Here is a 14,450-nt window from a genome sequence, read left to right as displayed (position 1 = left end):
ATGTCTCAAAAATAAGGTTTTAGCATATAGGTTGCTGCTAACTGTGAGATTTCTTTCAAGGTATTTTTCACTTACTTTTGCATTGCAGAGGGGGAGAGAGATTTAACATTCTCCCATGTTCCTCTGACACTCTCACTTCCTTGATCCGTGAAGCAGGGGAGATATTGATAACCTGAGGTCTTTGGGGATTTGAGGGGGGATCTCCTAGAAACCAGTATGTCTATGCCTGCTCAGGGGACTCAGATGAAGATGGTAGGAAGCCTGCTTTCCTTTCCAACTGGGACCAAAATATCTCTAACTTTTTGTTCCTGCAAGCCTTACCCTTCCCTATAGTCAAGGTGTTGGGAGGGGGTATTGTCTTTCCGTGTTTTTAGAGAATTTCTCCAAAGTTGATACAGGGACTATGCACTTCTTTTTCTTTCCCACATGCATAGATCCTCCAATCTTCTGTCTTGTCCTTGGGTTTAGGACAATGGAAATCTATGCATCAAAAAGAGCACTTTACATATTTCTGCACCATCTGGGGATACGTGTTGTTTTTTTTTATTTTCTCAGTCTATGAAAATGAAGGGGATAACTTGGGCAAGGTCTGAGTAGTTTCATTCTACAGTTAAATAAGCTATAACCTTTCAAAATATGAATGAAACTGATAGTTTTCTGCGGCCACTGGGAGCTGCGGGGGTGGCACCTGCGGGTGGAGGGAGAGTGCAGAGCCACCTACCGCACCTCTGCCTAGGAGCAGCAGGGACAGGTAGACACTTGCAGGGAGCCGCCCGAGGAGAGTGCTGCCTGGGTCCGGCACCCCGATACCCCTCCTGCACTCCAACCCTACACCTCCTCTTTCACTCTGAGCCCCTCTTGATTGTTCCTCTGGCTAAGAGCAGCAGGGACATGTCGCTGCTTCCAGGGAGCCACGCAGAGCCAGATACGGAACCTGCTGACCGCGCGCCAACCGGACTATGAACCGGACTTTCTATGAAGATTAGAAAGGTCAGTTTATAGAGCTTTCTGGTTGCTACAGGGCTGGATAACGTAGTTTTTATTGTACAAGCTTTCCACATATAATCTCTCTCAGTGTGCTTCAGTCATGCTGTGAAGAAAATGTAGTTCATTCTCCACACATGGCATTGATAATGGCAATGTATTTATGACTCCCCTTTAATTTTCTTCCTTAAAATTGAGCTAGCTTAATCTTGCAAGGGACTAGCACCATACTTCTGCATAGTAATACGTCACTTACGTTGCCTGGTGATAGAGAAAGTTCATTAAGATCTCATTATCCTAATTCAGCTACATCTCTCAGGTATGGAGATTACCATTGATTTAATTGGACTATTGCTGATACTGATTTGGGGGGAAGGAATTTGTTTTTTATACTTCTTTTATACGTTCTTTTTGGGTTCTGCGGGTAATAAGAGACGGTGTGTGTCTGCGATATTAAGGATCTAAAGTGGTGGGGAATCCTAAAAGTGGTAGGGAATCCTATGAATTGTGAGTAATGCCTAATAAGATGTTTTTTTTAACAATACACATGCATCTGGTGCCAGCTTGTTGAGCACAACAATAGCAAATCTGTTGATCGTCAGAGTCAACTTGTTATTTGTGGAACACTGGAGACACGTTTATAGAAGTTGACTGCAAATTACAGGTGGGGTCTGGTGCATTTATAGGCAATAAAGCAGCAGACGGAATTTAGATTTCTGTGGGCAGAAGACAGAGTGGTATTTTCACTGAGGGAAGGTGTTAAATAGTATGGTGATGAAACCAATTTGTTCTTTGGGTAACCTGATGATGGAAAAAGTGTATATTTAATGAACTGTGGTTTAGGTTGAGTCTGTGCTTAATCGTGCAGAAACTGGGTGTAGTAAAATGCATGTAGTCATTGTGGGAGTTGGAGTACTTTAAGTGCATTCTTGATCCCAAGTCATATACGGTGGGTTTTCTGGGAAAGCAAGGTAGTAAAACATTCCAGAAGGAAAAACTCCTTTTAGAAGATGGAGATACGCTAGCATTGGTCCTTGTTTAGTATACTATTAGTGGACTAGTTAGTAAACAGTAACCTTACATCATTAAGAATTAGGGCTGTTGATTAATTGCAGTTAACTCACGTGATTAACTCAAGCAAATTAATTGTGATTAAAAAAATTAATCGTGATTAATCGCAGTTTTAATCGCACTGTTAAACAATAGAATACCAATTGAAAATTATTAAATATTTTGGATGTTTTTCTACATTTCATATATACTGTATTCTGTGTAATTGAAATCAAAGTGTATATTATTTTTGATTACAATATTTGCACTGTAAAAATGATAAAATAAATAATATTTTTCAATTCACCTAATACAGGTACTGGAGTGAATAGAATCATAGAATATCAGGGTTGGAAGGGACCTCAGGAGGTCATCTAGTCCAACCCCCTGCTCAAAGCAGGACCAATCCCCAACTAAATCATCCCAGCTGGGGCTTGGTCAAGCCAGGCCTTAAAAACTTCTAAGAAAGGAGATTCCACCACCTACCTAGGTAACGCCTGCCACCGTGTCACCACCCTCCAAGTGAAAAAGTTTTTCCTAATATCCAACCTAAACCTCCCCCACTGCAACTTGAGACCATTACTCTTTGTTCTGTCATCTGCTACCACTGAACAGTCTAGAGTCATCCACTTTGGAACCCCCTTTCAGGTAGTTGAAAGCAGCTATCAAATCCCCCCTCATTCTTCTCTTCTGTAGACTAAACGTCCCCAGTTCCCTCAGCCTCTCCTGATAAATCATGTGTTCCAGTCCCCTAATCATTTTTGTTGCCCTGTGCTGGACTCTCTCCAGTTTTTCCACATCCTTCTTGTAGTGTGGGGCCCAAAACTGGACACAATATTCCAGATGAGGCCTCACCAATGTCGAATAGAGGGGAACGATCTCGTCCCTCGATCTGCTGGCAATGCCCCTACTTATACATCCCAAAATGCCATTGGCCTTCTTGGCAACAAGGGCACACTGGTGACTCATATCCAGCTTCTCGTCCACTGTAACCCCTACGTCCTTTTCTGCAGAACTGCTGCCGAGCCATTCGGTTCCTAGTCTGTAGTGGTGCATTGGATTCTTCCGTCCTAAGTGCAGGACTCTGCACTTGTCCTTGTTGAACTTCATTAGATTTCTTTTGGCCCAATCCTCCAATTTGTCTAGGTCCCTCTGTATCCTATCTCTACCCTCCAGCATATTTACCTCTCCTCCCAGTTTAGTGTCATCGGCAAACTTGCTGAGGGTGCAGTCCACGCCATCCTCCAGATAATTTATGAAGATATTGAACAAAATCAGCCCCAGGACCGACCCTTGGGGCACTCCACTTGATACCAGCTGCCAACTAGACATGGAGCCATTGATCACTACCCATTGAGCCAGACAATCTAGCCAGCTTTCTATCCACCTTATAGTCTATTCATCCAGCCCATTCTTCTTTAACTTGCTGGCAAGAATACTGTGGGAGACCGTGTCAAAAGCTTTGCTAAAGTCAAGGAACAGTACGTCCACTGCTTTCCCCTCATCCACAGAGCCAGTTATCTCATCATAGAAGGCAGTTAGATTAGTCAGGCATGACTTGCCCTTGGTGAATCCATGCTGACTGTTCCTGATCACTTTCCTCTCCTCTAAGTGCTTCAGAATTGATTCCTTGAGGACCTGCTCCATGATTTTTCCAGGGACTGAGGTGAGGCTGACTGCCCTGTAGTTCCCAGGATCCTCCTTCTTCCCTTTTTTAAAGATGGGCACTACATTAGCCTTTTTCCAGTTACCCGGGACCTCCCCCGATTGCCATGAGTTTTCAAAGATAATGGCCAATGGCTCTGCAATCACAGCCGCCAACTCCTTTAGCACTCTCGGATGCAATGTATCCAGCCCCATGGACTTGTGCACGTCCAGTTTTTCTAAATAGTCCCGAACCACTTCTTTCTCCACAGAGGGCTAGTCACCTCCTCCCCATGCTGTGCTGCCCAGTGCAGTAGTCTGGGAGCTGACCTTGTTTGTGAAGACAGAGGTAAAAAAAGCACTGAGTACATCAGCTTTTTCCACATCCTCTGTCACTAGGTTGCCTCCCTCATTCAGTAAGGGGCCCACACTTTCCTTGACTTTCTTCTTGTTGTTAACATACCTGAAGAAACCCTTCTTGTTACTGTTAACATCTCTTGCTACTTGCAACTCCAGGTGTGATTTGGCCTTCCTGATTTCACTCCTGCATGCCCGAGCAATATTTTTATATTCCTCCCTGGTCATTTGTCCAATCTTCCACTTCTTGTAAGCTTCTTTTTTGTATTTAAGATCAGCAAGGATTTCACTGTTAAGCCAAGCTGGTCGCCTGCCTTATTTACTATTCTTTCTACACATCAGGATGGTTTGTCTCTGTAACCTCAATAAGGATTCTTTAAAATACAGCCAGCTCTCCTGGACTCCTTTCCCCATCATGTTATTCTCCCAGGGGATCTTTTTAGTGTAATCTCTTTATCATGAAATTTGAACTTGCAAATGTAGAATTATGTACAAAAAAACCCTTCCTTCAAAAATAAAACAAATTTAGAGCCTGGAAGTCCACTCAGTCCTTCTTCTTCTTGAGTTCATCGCTCAGGCAAACAAGTTTGTTTACATTTGCAGGAGATAATGCTGCCCGCTTTTTGTTTACAGCATCACCTGAAAGTGAGAACAAGAGTTCTCATGGCACTGTTGTAGCCGGTGTCACAGGATATTTATGTCCCAGATGTGCTAAAGATTCATATGTCCCTTCATGCTTCAACCACCATTCCAGAGGACATGCGTCCATGCTGATGACGGGTTCTGCTCAATAAGAATCCAAAGCAGTGTAGACCGACGCATTTTCATTAGCTGAGTCAGATGCCACCAGCAAAAGGTTGATTTTCTTTTTTGGTGGTTTGGGTTCTGTAGTTTCCGCATCGGAGTGTTGCTCTTTTAAGACTTCTGAAAGCATGCTCCCTCTCAGATTTTGGAAGGCACTTCAGATTCTTAAACTTTGGGTTGAGTGCTGTAACTATCTTTTAGAAATCTCACATTGGGACTTCCTTTTCGTTTTGTCAGATCTGCAGTGAAAGTGTTCTTAAAATGAACAACATGTCCTGGGTCATCATCTGAGACTGCCATAACATGAAACATATGATAGAATATGGGTAAAACAGAGCAGGGGACATACAATTCTCCCCAAGGAGTTCAGTCACAAATTTAATTAACACTTTTTTTTTTAAATGAGCGCCATCAGCATTGAAGCATGTCTTCTGGAACGGTGGCTGAAGCATGAAGGGGAATATGGATGTTTAGCATATCTGGCATGTAAACACCTTGCAATGCCGGCTACAAAAGTGCCATGCAAATGCCTGTTCTCGCTTTCTGGTAACATTGTAAATAAGAAGAGGGCAGCATTGTAAATGTAAACAAACTTGTTTGCCTTAGCGGTGGGCTGAAGAAGAAGGAGGACTGAGTGGACTTGTAGGCTCTGAAGTTTTACATGGATTTGTTTTTGAGTGCAGTTATGTAACAAAAAAATATAAATTTGTAAGCTGCACTTTTGTAACAAAGAGATTGCACTACATTACTTGTACTAGGTGAATTGAAAAATACTATTTCTTTTGGTTTTTTTTCAATGCAAATACTTGTAATCAAAAATACATATAAAGTAAGCACTGTACACTTTGTATTCTGTGTTGTAATTGAAATGAATATATTTGAAAATGTAGAAGACATCCAAAAATATTTAAATAAATGGTATTCTATTATTGTTTCATAGTGTGATTAATTGTGATTCATTTTTTTTAAATCGCTTGACAGCCCTATTAATATTTTTTCCTCTCTCTCGCAAAATTTCAGCACTAAACACACAAAATTCATAATATGGAAGATACAATTTTGGCATTTCTTTTAACTCAATTTTTTTTTTTAGCTATTGTTACCAAGGGGAATCTCCTTTTGCCTTGGGTGAAAAAGATGTGGTCGATCATTTATTATACAAGTACCATAATGTCCCTCAACTTAAATCAATTTGTTTCCTGTAGTGGAGCCAAATCATTCACTCTTGTGTAAGAAAAACAACTTCCATTGTGGAATTTCTCCTGTATTATTCCATTGTAGGGTACAGTTTGTCTCTGTACTTGCTATGACTCACAGCAGTGCCCTAGTAGCATGGTTACGTTGGCATTGCCTTAGCAGGGACTCCTTTTGGTTGTGGTTGCCTCTGAAACTGCCTAGAGGGAATCAGAGTAGGGTATATTACCTTTACTGGTGATTCGTCACAGGATAGTGGTATAGATGCTATTCATGTCTGTTTCTATTTGGGAGAGTTCATCTACGTGTGAAGCTTGGGGATATGTTCTGAGATTTTTGTCTTGGTGTAACACATGGCTTCTTTATGCTACTCTTTGGCGGCAGACAGTCATAAATCTGGGAGCACAAAAATAAAATATTTATTTCTTATGCGGTTCTCTCTTCTAATTGGTATGGTTCTGAAAGTATATACTCAGTTTAATTGCTACAGCATTGGATAAAACTGAACATCCAATGAAGTATTAAAGTACTGTTTGAAGTACTAAAACACTCTGTTTAGAGTCCTGTATTAAGTTTCTGTCAAAGCACTTTTAGAAATTCATACTTTACAAGTAAGAGAGGCTATGTGGTTAGTGATGGTAGTTTTTAAAATAAAAAAGAATGATATTCATCTTTTGAAGGATGAATGCTAACAAAACAACAATCTGGTCATAAAAGGTATTTTATTGTTTTAAAAATAACAGATTATTATTATTATTACTATTTATTAATAATAAATTAATATCTTACATTTTTGTAGCTTCTTTATCCAGAAGGATACTAAAGCACTTCACATACTGTATAGACAGGAATCACTATATCAACAACTGAAGAGCAGTCTCCATTTGAACGGTTAAAGAGGTAACCACGTCTGTAGTTTCTATTCCTATAATATCGCTTTTGAAGTTAGAGAAAGAGAGGAGAAGGGGAAAGACAAGTTTTAGTTCTTCATGAACAAGGAAAATATTATTTTAATTATCTCTTCATAAGATATCTGGTTATTAGCATTCTACTGTACTGATTTGTGTGAATGACTAATATGTTGCTGCTGTTCATTAAATGATTCATAAGAAGTTGGGAGTAGATTAATGAAAGACATTTTTAGTGAAGGTACTGAATATCATAAATAGCATATATTCATTTTTTCTAATTAAAATATGTCTAGCTCAAATATTGGTCTCTTAAAAATCATGTAATACACAAAGGCCAAAACCAGGAAACTGCAAACAATGTTTTTTGGAAGTTTATACTTTGGTAGGTCTGTGTATGGGACTGGAAATAGTGGTCACTAGGTGTCCTGTTTAAATTTCAGAAATATTATGTTTTAGTTTTGTATGGTTTTCAAATAGAAAATTTACACATTGTCAGTGGACAGACTTTTAACTATATAGTGTATCAGATATGTATGTTTATATAATTTCCATTTTTATATATATGGCAATTATATAAACATACATATCTATCTATAAATGGAAAGAAAAAAATAAATTTGAAATAATTATATTCTTGTTTAGAACAACTTTATTCATCTTGCCATTGGCTTCAAATGGATGCAGAACTTGTAGAATACAACAGTCAAATTCATTTTGCAATGCATGATGCCAGTAATATTTTCTTGTACCTCCATATAAATATATTACTAAGATTTAGATATAAATGGATAGGCTTTGGAATAACAACTGAGAACCCACCTGTATGCATGTGATGAATCAGAGGCAAAATTATTCACGGGCAAAAAATTGCATTTACTATATTGGAGGTCTGGTTAAGGCCCAACTGAAATTTTTGACCTAAATTTTCAGGGGGGATTTTTAATAACTATTGGGTACTGGTAAATACTTTTTCTTGTCTAGGGATATGAAAACATTAATTTGGAACAAGAATTTTGTAACTTTGAAATCAAGTTAGTTCCATAGATTTTTTTTTCAGCCTCTCATGAGGACATATGAATCAGGTCTAGTACCGGAAGATTTTTTTGTATGATAAAGTTATACATTCTTGGTTTTCTGTTGAGCCATGTAAATAGAAAATTTCTATTACGTAAATAATAGGATGCAGCACTATTTGGTTAATTGTGTACAAATGACCACATATTTTAGAGAGAAATTATTTTACAAATTTACAAGGCACTGCACTCCTAATATTTGTTTATATTTTGGTAAGATGGCAACAAATAAAAATTATGACTTCATACTTATTTTATGAATGTACACTATTAAATTCTCAGATAATTAAAATTATCTACAAGACTTCAGCAATAAGTCATTATTGTAAGCATAATAAAATTGACCAAATTCAGAATTCATGTCTGCAAACTAGTACACATAATGTGTTCTCTCTCTGTATTTAAATGAATATTATTTTATTCTTTCTGTGTATGGTGTTTTTCATCTGCTCAATCACAGTACAGTACTACTGAGAATGTTGCTTCTTCTGAACCTGCCTCTTATACTGTGCAAAAATAGCTGGAAGGAATTCCCAGTTGCACAAAAAAAGAAACAAAGATTTTTTTTTTCAGTAGGACACACCTCTAAATTGCCTTGTATTTCTAGTCCCTATCAAGATGCAGAAAAAGTAGCTTATGGTTTTTTGTGTTTTTACTGCATGGGCTATAGATTACATTAAAAAGTCTGATTTATTTAGTGTTGAAGTAGGTATTGAAAACTACACTATCTGATTTAAGAATAACCTGGATTGTAGCTTTATTCAAATCTTTGGAAGATCTTCTGTTGCTGCTTCTTCCTGCTGCTATATTTATTTATTATGGAATAAAGCATGTTTCAGCAACACAGTCTCCTTCTTACCCAGCTGACCTGAAGCTCCACTGGCATGTGATGCCTCAGGACAGCATTATTGTTCTATTTTAGTTTTCTCAGGCTGTGACTGAATGGTTTACTATTCACAAAGCAGGTTAAAAAATGAATTTTCAAATGATGTATCATATCAGGTTACTTTGCATGAGCAATTAACATCTATATAAATTTTCCCAGCGGGGAATTAGCTTCGAAGAGCTCAGTCATGTCATCAGATAAACTGAAGCACAACATGTATCATGCAAAATCAGGCATTCTGCTACAGCTAGTGCAGTTGGCAGTTACGTGATTTGTTGAGGTTTTTTTAAAGAATCGTGACACTATTTTTATCAACCAGGACCAAAAAGAGAGCTTGCAAATGAATTTTTATGGACTTCTGGTCTTCTGAACTACCAGACGATTCTTCAGAGTAGTTTGGATCAAGCAGTAGCTTATTAAATAACCCTCTTATTTTAATAAATTGAACTCACTTCTCTTATTCCTAAATAATCTCATGAGATAAATATTTTTAATAGTATGGTTCTTCTAGGGCTGCCTTCAGATCTAGTTGGCTATTACACTTTTATATATCTTACTTCAAGATTCTTCCTGTCATTCGTCCTGATTCTGGTTCTCATCAGAGAACAGGAAACGGTTCTGGGGATTTGAAATTTGTGAAATAGTAACATTTATAAGCAAGATGTTCCCTTGCAGACACTATTGGCTTTTAAAATTGCAAGCAAGTTTCTTTGGTTTGATATTTTTACAAAAAGGATAGTAATATGGTGGATAGCATATAAACCAAAATCACGGGTTTCCCCTTCTTTACTGACTTGATAAGCTGTGTAAACTTTATGTGGTGTGACAGACAATTTGATTGATGGTTCTGCATAGATATAGTTGTAGGTTTCAACACACCTACAGTTCTGACAGTGGGTGTTCTTATGGTCTAATAATCTACTCAATCAGAAGATGAACAAATTCCTTGAATTAGTGTTTGTTTGCAGCTACTTTTTCTATTTGTCAAGTATCGGGTAGCTGTGTTAGTCTGTATTGACAAAAACAACGAGGAGTTCGGTGGGGTACTTAGAAGTCAGATGATCTAAATTTCAATTTTACTTTATTCATGCATTTATTTTTATTTATGGAAACATAAGAATACCTATCTATAATTCTAGGTGTCTTTGACAACATATAAAAACATAAATGCAATTATTGCATCAAATCTATAATTGTTATAATAGTTGTGCTTAAGTAGTGGTAGTTGCACCCTGTTTTGCACTCACTAACTTGCCGTGTAGCCAAGTCTTTAGTTAAAAGGAGCTCCTTAAATTCTACCTAAAACAACAATGTGTAAGCAATGCAGTTCATACAGCCACTGCCAGTGTAACGTGCTCACAATAAAATATACCATTTGACAAACAGGCAGCTGAATTCTGCACCAACATCAGTTTCTAGAGGGATTTAAAATGAATCCTTAAGGGAAGTAATCTTGTCTTGAGAAACAAAGGCATAGATGACTAAGCGGTATTTGTATTTTAAAGTAGTCCCAATTTCCATGTTTATATATATGAAGGATTAAATACTGACCTTGTGGCTGCTGCAACAAAACCAGTGACAGCAATGGAAGAAAATGTTAAGAAAAAAAAATCCTAGCGTAGACAAGGTCCAGGAAGCAGTTTATCAGTATGCTTGCCACAAATTTTCAGCAGATGATTTCTTAAATAAAGTTGAATTTCCTCATGATTTTCAAGTAAATTTGTTAGCTTTCTGGTCCCAATCAATTAAAAATTGGCCTATAAAAAGTTAGAATTCACAAAACTATGATGTTTTTGGGCCCCTCTTAAAAAATATAAACTGTAGAAAGTAATAAAAATTTATTTTATCAGTAGAATACCAAGGGAGGAAAAATCACTTTTGTAGTGGTAATGAGGGTGGCCCATTTCAAACAGTTGAAAAGAAGGTGTGAGTAACAGTAGGGGGAAATTAGTGTGGTAAAATTAGGTTTTGTAATGACTCATCCACTCCCAGTCTTTATTCAGGCCTAATTTGATGGTGTCCAGTTTGCAAATTAATTCCAGTTCTGCAGTTTCACGTTGGAGTCTGTTTTTTAAGTTTTTTTGTTGAAGAATTTCTACTTTTAGGTCTGTTATTGAGTGACCAGGGAGGTTGAAGTGTTCTCCTACTGATTTTTGAATGATGTAATTCCTGATGTCAGATTTGTGTCCATTTATTCTTTTGCGTAGAAACTGTCTGGTTTGGCCAATGTACATGGCAGAGGGGCATTGCTGGCACATGATGGCATATATCACATCAGTAGATGTGCAGGTGAACAAGTCCCTGATGGTGTTGCTGATGTGGTTAGGTCCTATGATGGTGTCTGATAACACTACTGATAATTAAATTGTCTCGTTAGACTAACTCTGCACCTGGTAAGGCAACTGCCATCTTTTCATGTACTATGTATAAATATACCTGCAACTGTATTTTCCACTCCATGCATCTGATGAAGTGGGTTCTAGTCCACGAAAGCTTATCCCCAAATAAATTTGATAGTCTCTAAGGTGCCACAAGGACTCCTCGTTTTTTTCATCAAAACTGAATCCTTATGTATTTCTGTGCAGTCCTAAGACTCCAACTGCCTTAATAATTATGTTAAGACCAGAGTCTTCAACAAAGTACCCTATTTTTTTTGAAAATGCTGTTCTTTGTGAAAGCGTTCAGTGGCACTGTTAAAGAAAATGACCAAATGGAAAAACAGGTCAGTAGGTCCCCTGGTCAACCAGGATACCCATGACAATTGGTTTCCAAGATCTCCTGAACTACACAGGCCACGTAAGAAATGACAACCAAGCATGAAGACCAAAAATGGAAAGCACAAATTAAAACAATCTCATCAGACTTAAATTGTCATTTAATAGTTTTTAAAAAGTTTGAGACCCTAATGAGTTTCATGGGACATTTTTATTTTGGGGTAAAAAACTCCATTGCTTGATAAATGTTTTTATTTAAAACAATTATGATGAGCTCCATTGTTCAGGAGTGGATCTCCTGAGCCAGCTGAACAGGTTCATGAAAGGCTACATCTTCAGTATAGCAATGATTCCTTTCAGGAAGAGCAGGATCTTCATCAAAGAGATTGACTGGCTTAGGAGCAGATCCAGTGGGGATTCCAGTATATCCACCCACCTTTCTTCCCAAAACCTAAATGTGTATGTACTGTCACTGAACTGAACAAAAGGACTGATAATGGGAGGACGGGAGAGTCTTATCTGTTTGTGATGGTGTTGTTTAGGGAAGGAAGTGGTGGGAGGCTAGCATCTCTATTTGGAGCAGAGTTAAGGTTGTGGTCTGTGGTGTATGATCGTTGTGCCAGTGGTCAGGTGCATCTCTGGATGGAAGAATAGAAAGTATGGGCTGTAGGTATCCTTAACTTTTCATTTTCTTGCTTTTTAGGCTTTCTGTCAGATTATAGGTGGGGTGGTTGTGCCACCTATTAGTATGGTTGCCAAACATTTCCTGTTATAAGATATGGTTTTAGTTGCTTATAAATTTGCCAAACTTTAACTGTTTTGCCTAAAACTTTACATGCTGGATTTCTGCCTAAGGCTGATTTTCAGAGGGTAAAAAGTCAACCAAAGTAGTTCAGCCATTTCTGAGGATGAGGCTGGCAAAAAATACATTGTTGTCCATGTTAAATTTTAGTGACCTTTTCTTTTAAAAGCTCTAACCCCTTCATGCTTTGGAGCAAGGTCTTGACATTTGGCTTGGTATGAAAGATGTACCTTTTGCTGTCTCTCTGAAAATCTGTCTAAATTTGGCCAAACTGTAAGCCTTTGAACAATTGTAGTTTGCACATGATAAGTAGACTTCTTTGATTTTTAACAGCAACATTTTCAGAAGATTTTGGCCTTACTGAACATGCTTGAGACTCCTGCATCTCCTCATGCTGACCAGACTGTGCATGTGCCATCCCATTGTAGCTCCTGCATATAACCTGACTTTGTCTGTAGTGGCCACTCCCAGATGTTCTGGACTGGGATGAGGCCTGGAAATGAGAGCAGGGAGTCCGTCTTTCTAGTGCTGTCAATGACACTTCCCCCTACCACACCACACTGGCACCAAGGCAAAGTGGCAGAAGAAGATGTCTGATTCGAATGCAGGGAGGACAAAAGCCAGACCATGGAAGAGGAAAAGGAGTAGACTGAGACAGGGAATCTGTTTTGCTGGGGTGATGAGGGCGGAACCTGGGATTGGCTGAGTGGGGGGAGAGAAGGGGACTGGGATTGGGAACCAGAATGGGGGAGGAGAGGTTGGGACTGGTTGGGCAAGAAGACTGGAGCTGAGCGCACATGAAGGAAATGGTGGGGAAGGCAACTGGGAGCCAATTGGCTGGCAGGAGAACACTAAGATTGGGCAAGGAGCTAAGGTAGAGGGAGAGACTGGGACTAGATGAGGAACCTGGGGAGGGAGACTAGGATCTGAAGACACTGCAGGAGTGGGTAAAGAAACAGACAAGATTAGGAGCTGGCAGGGGAAAACTGGGACTGGTCAAGCAGAGAGGGAAAGATTGGGGGAGGAGGAAGAGGAAATTAGGACAGCAAGGCCAAAGAAGGAGACTGAGATGGAGGCTGGGATGAGAAGCCTGCAAAGTGGAGACTGGGTCTGGATAGGCAAAAAGAATGACACTGGAACAAGGAGCCAGGTGTGGAGATGAGACAGGATTGGCAGAGGGATAGATTGGAGGTTAAGTGGTCAGGCTTTGGGGGAATGGACAAATGTATCTGTGCCCACACACTCCCCTCCAGTGGCTAGAAGCCTAAGTACTAAGAAGGGTGAACTGGAGTGCCTGTTATTAAATGAGGATATTCCTATAATAGGCATTGGGAGAAACTTGGTGGAATGAGGATAATCAATGGGATATGGTAATACCAAGGTGCAAAATATATATAGGAGCGACAGAGTATGTCGTGCTGGTGGAGGAGTGGCACTATATGTGAAAGAAAGCAGAGTCTCAAATATAGTAAAAATCTTAAATGAATCAAACTGATCCATAGAATCTCTATGGATAGAAATGCCATGCTTGAATAGTGAGAGTTTAGCAGTAAGAATATACTACTGACCATCGGAAGAGGATGATGATGGTGACTGTGAAATGCTTACAGAGATTAGAGAGGCTACAAAGGCAGAAAACACAATAATAGGGGATTTTAACTGTCCTCATGTTGACTGGGTACATGTCACTTCAACAAGGGATGCAGAGATAAAATTTCAGGATACTATAAATGACTGCTTCGTGGAGCAGTTCATCCTGGAAACCACAAGATGAGAAGGAATTCTGGATTTAGTCCTAAGTGGAGCACAGGATCAGCACCAGCAGGTGAATATAGCTAAACTGCTCACTAATAGCAACTTTAATGTAATTAAATATAACATCATTGTATTGGGTAGGAAGGGGTGAAGAAAGTGCCAAAGAAACCCACCACATTTAACATTTAACTTCAAAAAGGGGAAGTACAGAAAAGGAAGCTATTTAAATGGAACACTCACAAGGGTGAAAAGCATGGAAACTAGGGATGTAAATAA

General features: G+C 38.9%; 1 protein-coding gene across 2 annotated transcripts in view; it reads left to right on the top strand.

Annotated features, from left to right (window-relative positions):
- The window catches only part of PRKACB (protein kinase cAMP-activated catalytic subunit beta), a 116,847-nt gene that overhangs the window by 15,519 nt on the left and 86,878 nt on the right, over window positions 1–14,450 (top strand). Inside the window, exon 1 of one of the 2 annotated variants that reach the window (XM_073357220.2) lies at window positions 6,230–6,933. The exons of the other annotated variant lie outside the window; for it this stretch is intronic. The gene's annotated coding sequence lies outside the window, so the exon portion shown is untranslated. Of the gene's footprint in view, window positions 1–6,229; window positions 6,934–14,450 lie in introns of those variants that run through there. 2 annotated transcript variants of the gene reach the window in all.

The sequence above is a fragment of the Lepidochelys kempii genome, chromosome 8 (assembly GCF_965140285.1).
Source record: "Lepidochelys kempii isolate rLepKem1 chromosome 8, rLepKem1.hap1, whole genome shotgun sequence".
NCBI classification, from domain to species: domain Eukaryota; kingdom Metazoa; phylum Chordata; order Testudines; family Cheloniidae; genus Lepidochelys; species Lepidochelys kempii.
Note: the sequence above shows the minus strand (reverse complement) of the source record. Positions and strands in the feature narration are given on the sequence as shown.